Raw genomic sequence first — 12229 nt, 5'->3', positions numbered from 1 at the left:
AAGGTAGCCTGTGTGGTCCCTTCCATCTCTATGATTCTTCTATGATTCTTGCATGCCAGGCAGGAATTTGGCCACGGGGCCACTGCCTTCTCCGATGCAAAAATAGGCAGGATTGCATCAAGCAGTGGAGGTGTTCTCACAGCAAGGGAAGGTGTCCAGAGGGTGTAACAGCCTGATGAGCCAATGGGGTTGGGTAGGAAATCTGAAAGGAGGGGAGAATCGGGGGGGGGGGCGATTAAATTCAGGCTGAGTGTATTACACCTAGAGAATTAATTTGGGGTTGAGAGGGAAGTACTTTGAGTGGGTCTGATGAAGTAAACAGGGTAGAGTTCATAATTATAGAGAGAGAGCGCCATTGTGGTTTAGGGGTTAGAGAGTATGACTAGCATCTGGGAGATCCAGGTTCAAATCCCTGGCCTGCTGTGGAAGCGCCCTGTGTAATTATGGACCAGTCTCTCTCTCTCTCTTTCTCTCAGCCTATTTTGCTTCATAGGGTTGTTGCATTGCAGTAGAAAAGAGCAAAAGTCCAGCAGCACCTTCAAGACTCACAAAATTGTTGGCAGGGGAGGAGCTTTTGTGAGTCACGGCTCACTTCTTCAGATAGATCAAGTTGGGCAGCTGGGTTGGAATGTCCGCAGTAGGAGACAAGAGCCAGAGTCCAGCAGCATCTTCAAGGCTACGCAGATTGGTGGCCGGGGAGGAGTTGTCGCGAGTCAATAGGATTGTTTGGAGGGTGAAATGGGGATGAAGAGGACAAGGCAAGCCACCTAGGAATGCAGAGTATAAATGAAGTAAGATGCATTATTTGAGGCAGGGAATATTCTAGGAAGAGTAGATTTTTGCTGTTGTTGTTGGGGAGGCCCATTGAGTTAATTGTCAGTACAAATTAGGACAGAGGTTTATTTGGAGGAGGTGTTAAGGGAATATGGAAGCTAGATATGGAAGGAGAAGAGTTGGTATTTATACCCCGCTTTTAACTGCCCGAAGGAGTCCCAAAGCGGCTTACAATCACCTTCCCTTCCTCTTCCCACAACAGACACCCTGTGAGGGAGGGGAGGCTGTGTGAGGACAGCACGACTAGGGCTGTGATGAGCCCAAGGTCACCCAGCTGTCTGTGTGTGGAGGAGCGGGGAATCAAATCCAGCTCGCCTGATTAGAGGCCTCCACTCTTAACCATTATACCACACACTGGCACAGGGATGCTTCTGTAGCCGGGTGAGGACGAGTGGGGATCCCTGGGGATGAAGCAGAGAGGCAAGCAGCCCTACAGGGGTCTTAGTGGGAGCATGTGGCAGCCCATCAGCCACGTGTTTGGCTTCTGCTGCTGAAAAGGGCTGCCCCAAAGCCGCTCACCTCTCCAGGGAGGGTGCAAATGGCACCAGGAGTCAGCCAGGCACCAACATGGAATGAAACTTGTCAGGCGACATCATGTGGGAAAATTCGGAGGAGGATGCAGGGTCACAGCAAGTAGTTCTGTGGTACTTGGAGGCTGGCCTCTTCTGTGCTTTTGCCACACCAGGCTGACCTGGCTGCAGGCAGTAGTTGCTAAGCTGCTTTGCTTGGGGGACAAACTTAGAATCGTAGAGCTAGATGGGTCCTTAAAGGCCATCCAGTCCAGTTCCCCTCAGCCTAGGACATCCCTGACCTGCTGCTTGAAGACAGCCCAGTGAAGGGGACCTCACCCGTTCTCTGGGTGGCCCATTCCATTGCAGATCAACTCTTACCGTAAAAAAATATACATTTGTCTGAGGAAGTTACATGTACATGAAAGCTCACGCCTTGAATAAATCTTTGTTCATCTCAAAGGTGCCGCTGGAATCAAATTTCATGGGCCACTTGTGGCGCAAGGTGATAAGGCAGCCAACATGCTGTCTGAAGCTCTGCTCATGAGGCTGGGAGTTCAATCCCAGCAGCCGGCTCAAGGTTGACTCAGCCTTCCATCCTTCCGAGGTTGGTAAAATGAGTACCCAGCTTGCTGGGGGGCAAACGGTCATGACTGGGGAAGGCACTGGCAAACCACCCCGTATTGAGTCTGCCAAGAAAACGCTGGAGGGCGTCACCCCAAGGGTCAGGCATGACTCGGTGCTTGCACAGGGGATATCTTTACATACAGCGGTCCCCAACCTTTTCCAGTTTGAGGACTGCTTCCGGGGGTGGGGGAGAGCTGATGGCCTGGGCGCCGCGCACGCTCTGCAGCGCTGAACAAATGCGAATGCGCAGGGCTGCCATGCAGGCGCTGCAGCGCCGCGAATCTGCGGAGCTGCCGCGCACACGCTTTTGCAGCAGTTGCAAACTCCACGCAAATGTGCATGCACAGAGCTGTTGCTCGTGTGCGTTTGTGTCCACCAGAGCCACTTTGCTCGCAGCCTGGTGATCTTCTCGCTGCGGGGAGGGGGGGGAGGCAGGCGCGGCCTCCGGCGGCCCAACATCGGGCCGCGGACCGGGGTTGGGGACCACTATTTACATATATAGAGATTCATACCATCCAATCGTGTCCTGTTTGACACTCCCAGACGTCTGTTGGAAGCCACTGCTGCTTTCCAGAGCTCCGAACATCGGCGGACCTCTGAGAAGTAACGGGTTGGAAAATATTATTTTAGCCGTAAACGCTCACCCCAAAAGCCTGTTTTCAAAGAATCTGGGGAGACGCCGACTCAGAGCTCTCCTTGTGGATGTTCTCCTTGGAGGTTGAATATCGGGCAGAGCGCCTGCCCCCATCCCCCAGCAGATCTGGATGCAGTTGGAAAGCTCTCCCCTGGGAAGCTCGTTCCTCAGAGACAGGTTAAAATTAGACTGGGCAGAGTATGGGAAAATGTCTCCGAGAAGCCTGGTCTGCTCACGGGGGATCAATAGGGGGTGCCGTTATCCTGGGGAACGGAGGAGAGTTCGGTTGATACGGTCAGTTCTGGCCCTGGCCGAGGTTGCCGGGGTGCATGGCAGCCCCAGGATCCAGGCTTGGAACTTGGACCCCAGGGTCACTGCAGTGCGACAGAGGGCTGGAGATTCCCGTGCAATGAGCAGAAGATGCTGGTCTGTTGACTGGCCATGGGCAGAAAAGGGGCCAGGTGATTTATATTCTGACTGGGCTCATCCAATCCAGACACTCCATACTGTCCTCCAGTCACGGGGGCTGATGATGCACACGCCTATTCTCCTGTCTGCTTGGAGAGAGCTCTGGGTCCTGTCGGTCAGGGGTAGTCAACCTGTGGTCCTCCAGATGTTCATGGATTACAATTCCCACGAGCCTCTGCCAGCAATTCCCACAAGCCCCTACACGTGCTGTAGGTGAAAGCAGGCTTCAGTTTGCAGAAAAGGCAGTTGCTGGAACATGTTTCTTGCATCCTGTTGACCTTGGGTGAGCATGAGAGGCAAAATCTCAAGGGCTAGCTTCCCGTCTTTAGGCCCCCTGAAAACCACTGGCTTTTCCCAGCCTTACCGGAGAACCGCAAATGATTCTTCTAGAGCAGGGTGGCTCTCCAGATGCCTGTGGACTACCCTTGCCAGCATGGACCAGCAGGGGCTCATGGGACTTGGAGTCCACTGACATCTGGACAGCCACAGTTTGGCCCACCCAAACATCCCCCCCGGCGTGTGGCCGTGTCTCTGCTTTGGTGCTAGACTGTTTGGGATGTGTATCCTCGGAAGCTAAAGGGGAGGGCTGAAGGGGAGAGAGAATCAGCTTTCTGGCTTCTGGTAGAGAGCCCCTTCCCCCAACCCTTTCTGCCAGAGGTGGCAGAACAGCATTTCCCCCTCCAGTTAGGGAACCCAGTCTGTGGTTTGGCGACCTCAGCAAACCGTGAGCCCAGTCCCCTCTTCCCTCCTCTCGAGCCCATTGGCATGCCTGTCAACCCACACGCTGCATGCTCAGGCGAGAGAGACAAAAAACCGCTATGCTTTCCATGCCTGGGAGCAAAAGTTCACGAAGGGCCGTGGGCTGCTGAGCAACCAGTGGGGAAAAATTCACAATAGATCTTTCCGCAAGCAGGGCAGGTAATCAGGCCCACGCAGTATGGTCCCGAGCAGCAGGAAAAGGGGGGGCAGGGTCTCAGGTTGGCTGAAGGAGTCTTGGGTGGCTGAAGGACAGCCTTTTGGGCTGCCATTATCTACTGCAGGCTTTCTCAACCAGGGTTTTGTGAAGCCCTGGCAATTTCTGGAAGGCCCTGAAAAGGTTTCCTGAATGGGTGGAAGTTAATTCAGCCAGGGCTGAAGCAGCTTCAGGTAGAGAAAAGCAGCATATAAGTACCAATTCTTCATCTTCAGTAACATCCGGGCTCTCTCAGCCTCCCTTCCTTCACAGGGTGTCTGTTGTGGGGAGAGGAAAGGGAAGGTGACTGTAAGCCACTTTGAGACTCCTTTGGGTAGAGAAAAGCAGCATAGAAGAACCAACTCTTCTTCTTCTTCAGTAATCTCAGGGCTCTCTCAGCCTCATCTCCCTCACAGGGTGTCTGTTGTGGGGAGAGGAAAGGGAAGGCGACTGTAAGCCACTTCGAGACTCCTTCAGGTAATATCAGGACTCTCCTTTGGATAGAAAAGCAGCAATTGTTCTTCTTCCAGGACAAGCTGAGGGCCCTGTTAGGTCTGTCACAATTCTGCAGGGCCTGCAAGATGGAGTTCTTCCATCAGGCCTTTGGTCGAGTCTAGGGCCGGAACAGTCTTGGGTCTTCCCCCTTCATTCCCCCTTCTTTAGTAGAAGGCCATTAAGACTGACCGCAGACTGAGCTGGCTGACCGGGACTCATGGGAGGTGGGATGCTCGGCTTGTGCCGCCAGTGTTGGGTTTATTGCTATTTTTCTCTATTTTAACTGAGGTGCAGTTTTATTGTATAGGGATTTTAAATTCGTAGCCTGCCACGAGCCGGCTTGCGGACATTGGCAGGAAACTAACTAAATATTGATAGATTTTAAAATTAGTTAAAACATTGGGTGATATGACCATATATAGCAGGGGTAGTCAAACTGCAGCCCTCCAGATGTCCATGGACTACAATTCCCAGGAGCCCCCTGCCAGCGAATGCTGGCAGGGGGCTCCTGGGAATTGTAGTCCATGGGCATCTGGAGGGCCGCAGTTTGACTACCCCTGATATATAGTCATGTTGATTTCCCCCCCGAATGGCCAGTGATGGGCCTGCAGGGGGCTGGAGGGGGAAGGGCCCCAGGTGGACATGGACACAGCTCTGCTTCCCACCCGTATTCTGCACGGTCACATCACTTCCAGGGTTTCTCGAATCCTAAAGAGTCCATCGGGGGTTTCTCAACAGGTAAAAACTTGCGAAAGGTTGATCTGCTGCCTTTATTGCAGTTTTGGATTTCTGACACTGATATTTACCGTCAGCTACTCGTACTTGGATTCAAGGCAGATTGGGCAGGCCAAGCCAATACAATCAACTCAATAAGCAGGGCAATGAGGTTAGGTTTATATAGGGCCAGCCGGAAGTCTAAAACCTGAAAGCATCTGTGTTGACACGACACACGAAAATCTGCAGAATTCTGGGATCTGGGTTCCCACAAGCCACATGCAATAGTGTAGACCGCCGTCCCTGAAGGTTTTTCTAAGTAACTCTGCGAAGCATTTGGAAAGTCCCACGCTGTTGCCTGGCCTCTTGTGTGATTCAGTTAAGCCCCGTTTACGGAAAGGCAGGAAAGCGAGGGGCTTTTCTGACCTCAGGCAGGCCATTCCTCGAGGCGGGGGGCTACCACGGAGAAGGCTCAGGCATTTATCAGTGCTGACCATTGGCAAGGCGGTGCCTGCAGGGGAAACTACTCAGACGAGCAAAGCTGTTATGGCGGAACTCAGGCGGAAAGGTGGCCTCGCGGTTTGTGGGGGTCCAAGGCTATGGTCTTCCCAGTTGCAATGTATGGCTGTGAAAGTTCGACCATAAGGAAGGCGGAGCGTCAAAGAGTTTTGAACTCTGGTGCTGGAGAAGACTCTTGCAAGTCCCTTGGACTGCAAGGCGATCAAACCGGTCAGTCCTAGAGGAGATCAGCCCTGACTGCTCCTTAGAAGGCCAGATCCTGAGGATGAAACTCAAATACTTTGGCCACCTCATGAGAAGGAAGGACTCCCTGGAGAAGAGCCTAATGCTGGGAGCGATCGAGGGCAAAAGAAGAAGGGGACGACAGAGAATGAGGTGGCTGGATGGAGTCACTGAAGTAGTGGGTGTGAACTTAAACGGACTCCGGGGAATGGTAGAGGACAGGAAGGCCTGGAGGATCATTGTCCATGGGGTCGCGATGGGTCGGACACGACCTCGGACCTAACAACAACAAAGTGCTTAAAGACTCCTATGTGCACGTGGGATAATGCGCTTTTAAGGTGCATTTGCAGCTGGCTTTTCCTGTGCGGAACAGGACAAGATCCTTCTAAAGTGCATTATCCAACTTGTGCAGAACAGACCTGTAAAATGGAATTTAGATGCAGCGGTAATATAAATCCCATTATAAATAAACGAATAACTCCCACATTCAGGAAACCTTTCTATGGCAGCCAAGAAACCACAGGGTTTCACAAAACCCTGGTCGAGACGGCCTGGTCTCGAATTAAGATCTTGGGAGGCCCAGGCTGCAATCTCAGCTCTGCTTTTGAAGCTTTCCGGGGGACCTTGAGCCCCTTCCACCCTCTCAACCGCCGGGGTCTTCCCTGAGGGAGAAAGCAGCTTTTGCACGCTGGAGAGAAATCTGCGTAGCAAGCTGCATCGGCCGTTCCAACCCGGAGAAAAGCAGGGGCATAAAGATATTCATCCCAACTGTTTCTGGGCCTGCTCTTGTTCCGTCTGCCCCTGTGTTGTGTAACCACCAGCAAGGATTGCTTCACTATTAAACAACAATCGAGGTTTCCTTTTGGCACCCGAATTCGCCGCCTGCCCTCCGGCGGTCGGAAGACAGAACGTGGACTGTGCTGGCCCGCCCCCTCCCGCACTGCGGTTTTATTATAATAATAATAATATATTATTTTGCAATCTGGTCCGAAGGAGGTCTTCCCCATCCACGCAGCAAACAGCCGGTTAATTTTCAGCCTGCCGTTGGGCTGCCGACGTCTGGGGCTTTGGGCTTTTTAATTCCATGCCCCCCGGGGGACGGGCCCACGTGCTTTGCCCCAACCAGTCCTTCCAGAAAAGTTTGTGGCGTGCTAGATTCCCCAGCGAGATAAAGGGGAGGCAGAGATCGGCCCTCCCAGCTGTAAAAGCGCTGGCTGCCTTCAAAGCTGCTCAGAGCTGCCCCGAGGAAACGAGGCCCCATGCAAGGATGAGAAAATATTTAGTGGCAGTCATTCTTTGCAGGCTGCCTTTTTCCAGGCTGCACCAAGCCTTTTTTGAGCCTCCAGCTGAGACAGTTTGGATGTTCCTGTGTTCTGGCCTTGGTGGGCAGAGCAGCCGAACGGGTTGTCTTTCACGGTTTGCAGCCTGCCTTGAAGCTCTTGAGAGAAAGGCGGGCTGTACAGATTGGAAGTTTGGGCGAAGGACGGTTTCCTTGGGAGAGGCAGGCGGGCCATGCCAGCATGGTGTAGTGGTTAAGAGTGGCGGCTTCTAATCCGGCAAGCTGGGTTTGGTTCCCCACTCTCCCACGTGCAGCTGGCCGGGTGGCCTTGGGCTTGCCACAGCACTGATAAAGCTGCTCTGACTGAGCAGGAATCTCAGGACACAGGGTGTCTGTTGTGGGGAGAGGAAAGGGAAGGCGACTGGAGGCCGCATTGAGACTCCTTCGGGTAGAGAAAAGCGGCATATAAGAACCAACTCTTCTTCTTCAGTAATATCAGGGCTGTCTCAGCCTCACTTCCCTCACAGGATGTCTGTTGTGGGGAGAGGAAGGGAAGGTGATTGTAAGCCGCTTTGAGACTCGTTTGGGTAGAGAAAAGTAGGATATACAAACCAACCTTCCTCCTCCACCTCTTCTTCCTAATCTTCCACTTCCTCCTCTTCCTCTTCTCCCTCCTCTTCCTCTTCCCGTTTGCAATTATTCTAATGGCATCTAACACTGTGCCCTTTCCCACCACCTGACCATCATCTGTCTTCCTCAAACAGCCTTTTCTCGAGGGCTCAAACCTCTTTGTCAGCCTTGCAATGGGTGGCAGCAGCCCTTGTCGTACTGTGGCCGTAGCGCTACGGTCCAGGCTGGCCTGATCTTGACAGGTTTTGGAAGCCAGGCAGGGTCAGCCCCAGTTAGAACTTGGACAGGAGACTTTAAGGCTGACGATGAAGAGAAAAAAGTTCTTCGAGTTTTTCTAGAATACTGCGTGGTGAGGAAATCAGACAGGAAGAAGGTAGATTCTTTATTATTATTATTATTTAATTTTTTTTTTGAAAGGCAGACACCGTGGACCACCAGAGGGACAAGGCAGCGGGTCCTAGATTGAATCAACTGAAAGCCAAAAAGGAAAGGGGAGAGTATCGAACCCAACCTATAAAACCAACTAGGCGCCAAAGTGGTTGAGAAATCTAAAAATTATTCTCATGCCAATACATTAAATGCAGCTCTTATCGTGCAGTGCGTAAGGTCAATTAAAAACAATGCATTAGAATCTCAGTAGAAAATACACAAGAATGCTATGAGCAACATAAAATATGCTCAGATGCTGTCTTTTTTGAAAGGTTGTCACTTAGAGGAGGGCAGGGAGAGGTTCCTGCTGGCAGCAGAGGAAAGGACCCCAAATTAATGGGTTTAAACTACATGGAGAACTTCTACCAGCTAGACATTGGGGAAAAATTCAGTCCAGGTAGTTCAGCAGTGGATGGGCTGCCCAAGGAGGTGGGGAGCTCCCCCTCACTGGCAGTCTTCAAGCAGCAGCTGGAGAGATCCTGGATGCTTGAGGCTGACCCTGCACTGAGCAGGGGGTGGGACTGGATGGCCTGTAGGGTCCCTATGTCATTAGAAGGCAAGATATTATGGCTAAAGCTCACTTACTTTGGACACGTCATGCGATCAAACTCTCTAGAAAAATCATTAATCCTCGGCATAGTCAATGGCAAAAGGAAACGTGGCTGCCAAGCGACCCACTGGCAAGACACGATCAAAGCCAATACAGGGATGACCATGAACCAACTAACAGAAGCAGTCAGAGACGGGGGCACATGGCGAAGACTTTCCTATTGAATCTCCAAGGGTCGGACACGACTGAACGGATGACATCATCATCAGGGTCCCTTCCAGTTCTTGGATTCTGTGATTCTATAAGCCAGAAGTTGGAGGGCTTTAATGCACCTTTCAGAGCATGCTGCCTTAACAGAGGGAAGTTCTATCTAGCTAAAGGTCCATTGATGTTCTAATGCTTCTGTTTCATCCCTTTCCTTAAACTAGGGACAGCTTGTGATTTCTAGCGACGTTTCTCCCCCACCCACCCCCAACTTTGTTGTTGTTGTTAGGTGCGAAGTCGTGTCCAACCCATCACGACCCCATGGACAATGATCCTCCAGGCCTCCCTGTCCTCTACCATTCCCCGGAGTCCATTTAAGTTTGCACCGACTGCTTCAGTGACTCCATCCAGCCACCTCATTCTCTGTCGTCCCCTTCTTCTTTTGCCCTCGATCGCTCCCAGCATTAGGCTCTTCTCCAGGGAGTCCTTCCTTCTCCTGAGGTGGCCAAAGTATTTGAGTCTCATCTTCAGGATCTGGCCTTCTAAGGAGCAGGCAGGGCTGATCTCCTCTAGGACTGACCGGTTTGTTCGCCTTGCAGTCCAAGGGACTCGCAAGAGTCTTCTCCAGCACCAGAGTTCAAAAGCCTCAATTCTTTGACGCTCGGCCTTCCTTATGGTCCAACTTTCGCAGCCATACATTGCAACTGGGAAGACCATAGCCTTGACTAAACGCACTTTTGTTGGCAGGGTGATGTCTCTGCTTTTTAGGATGCTGTCTAGATTTGCCATAGCTTTCCTCCCCAGGAGCGTCTTTTAATTTCTTTGCTGCTGTCCCCATCTGCAGTGATCTTGGAGCCCAGGAAAATAAAATCTGTCACTATCTCCATTTCTTCCCCATCTATTTGCCAGGAATTGACCCCCCCAACTTATGTCACAGTAACCCGAAAAAGGAAGGCATACGCATGGAAACTTTCCCCTCTCGCTGCATGCTTCCCCTGAATCAGGCAAATAAAACGCATTTGGGTGCGGTTCCTTTCTTAGAGTAGTTTCCCCTGCCGCCAAAGGGCTCGGGATTCTCTCGACCCAGCCTGCGGTGGCGAAATGTGGGAAGGGATGGTCAGCTGGGGTCAGATAGCTGGTTAGATACCCAGCGTGATAAGGGCGATGCAGGATTAGGAGCGGGCGAGCGCAGTAGCTTTTTGTCACGTACCGGGGCTCTGTCACAACCTCCGTCGCGTTCACCCTCGCCTCCGTGGTTGGTCAGGTGCCACAAAGCTGTGTGTGTCACGCATTCGCCTCTTTGGCCAATTTTTTTTCTTAAGAGCCAGGTTTGAATCTCACCTTCTTGGCCGCTGCAATTTTCTCGCGTTCTCCTTGCCCAGTTTCGGTTATGGCCATTGGTAATGCCTCGGTGGGGGAAGTGGGAAGCGCCACGTGGTCACAGCTGACATGAGAACCACATAGAGCTGGAAGAGACCCCCAAAGGACCATCATAGAACCATAGAAACAGAGTTGGAAGGGGCCACACAGGCCATCTAGTCCAACCCCCTGCTCAACGCAGGATCATAGAATCCTAGAGTTGGAAGGGGCCATAGAGGCCATCTAGTCCAACCCCCTTCTCAACGCAGGATCAGCCTCAAGCATCCTAAAGCATCCAAGAAAAGTGTGTCTCCAACCTTTGCTTGAAGACTGCCAGTGAGGGGGAGCCCCCCCACCTTTTGGGGGATTTAAAAATCACCCTCCTGACCCTCATCCAATCCCCTCTTTAAAAACCCTAACAAAGGAGTCTCCACCACCTTGTCTCCGAACATATTCTGTCTCCGAACAGCGCCCCCCCCCTTTCAGAAAACGCTTTCTGATATTTAAGTGGAACCTCCTTCCTTGCCATCTGAGCCCCTGGCTCCTAGCCCTTGTCTCTTAAGCTGCAGGAAGCAAGTTGGCCCCCTCTTCAACAGGGCTACCTTTAACCTAGTTAAGGACAGCAATCACATCTTACCGCCACCCCATCAACTTTTCAAGGTGAGAGACAAACAGAGGCAGCTTTCCATTGTCCGCCTTTGCCTAATGAACCCCGTATCCCTGGGCGGTCTCCCATCCCTACGTGAACCAGGGCCGACCCTGCTTAGCTTCCCAGATCTGGCAGGATCAGACTCATCTCCACGCAGACTTCCTTGGTAGTCGCCCATCCGGGAACTAACCAGGACCTATGGTAGTTATTGTCCGAGACCTGGATGTCCCAGACTAGGCCTACCTTACAGGGTTGTTTTACTGCTGCTTCCCTGCAGCTTGTAAGCATCCTCCCTGAGTGATCAGCACAGGCTCCTTTGTAGAATGGCCTCATGTTTTATTTCTTTCCGTCCTTGTGATGATTGCCTACGATTGCACTATGAATGACTCAGCCGTGTGTGTGTGTGTGTTCGTGTGTGGGTAGACCCAAGTACCTTTTCCCTGTCTGCGGGTTACGACGGTTGGTGGACTCTTTAGGCCTTGCAGGGTTTTGTTATGACTTCCTCAGATGCATCTGGCGCCAAACTCTGTGTACGTTGCATAAGATAAGGCCTCGGTGTGTCACAGCATTGCCGAGCAGCTCTCTGCCCACTCCCCCCCCTGCCTCGTGGCGGACGCTCCTGTTCTCAGGCGAGTTCCCAATCTCCCCTCCGTGCCTGGAGATCTCCCGGTGCTACAATGCATCTTCAGGTTACCAAGAGAGCTCCTCCACAGGAAACAGCTGCTTTGGACGGTAGCCTCTATGGCAGCGGTGGCCAAACGGTGGCTCTCCAGATGTCCATGGACTACAATTCCAATGAGCCCCTGCCAGCAGGGGCTCATGGGAGTTGTAGTCCATGGACATCTGGAGAGCCACCGTTTGGCCACACCTGCAGTCTGTAGGATTGTACAGCTCTCGGGTTTTTGTGAAACCCTGGGGTTTCTGGATGGCCCTCGAAGGGTTTCCCAAACAGGTGGGAGTTAATTGATTTTTTAAAATCTTTTGTTAAAGTTTGTTAAATATTTATTTCGTGATATGACCAGATACGGTCATGTCGACCTGTTTCACCCCCTCCCCGAATGACCAAGGATGGGCCTGGAGGGGGTGGGAAGGGGTGGGAAGGGCAGGGGACCCAGGTTGGCTTACAAGCACCTTCCCTCTCCTCTCCCCACAACA

The 12229-nt window shown here is 52.1% G+C and overlaps 1 protein-coding gene across 2 annotated transcripts in view; it reads left to right on the top strand.

Moving 5' to 3' along the window:
* Positions 1 to 12229, top strand: part of CRTC2 (CREB regulated transcription coactivator 2) — a 53224-nt gene that overhangs the window by 2281 nt on the left and 38714 nt on the right. The gene's annotated exons all lie outside the window — the stretch shown is intronic.

This window comes from Paroedura picta, chromosome 1, assembly GCF_049243985.1.
Source record: "Paroedura picta isolate Pp20150507F chromosome 1, Ppicta_v3.0, whole genome shotgun sequence".
Taxonomy (NCBI): domain Eukaryota; kingdom Metazoa; phylum Chordata; class Lepidosauria; order Squamata; family Gekkonidae; genus Paroedura; species Paroedura picta.
The sequence above is the reverse complement of the archived record's forward strand: the minus strand, read 5'-3'. Positions and strand labels throughout refer to the sequence as shown.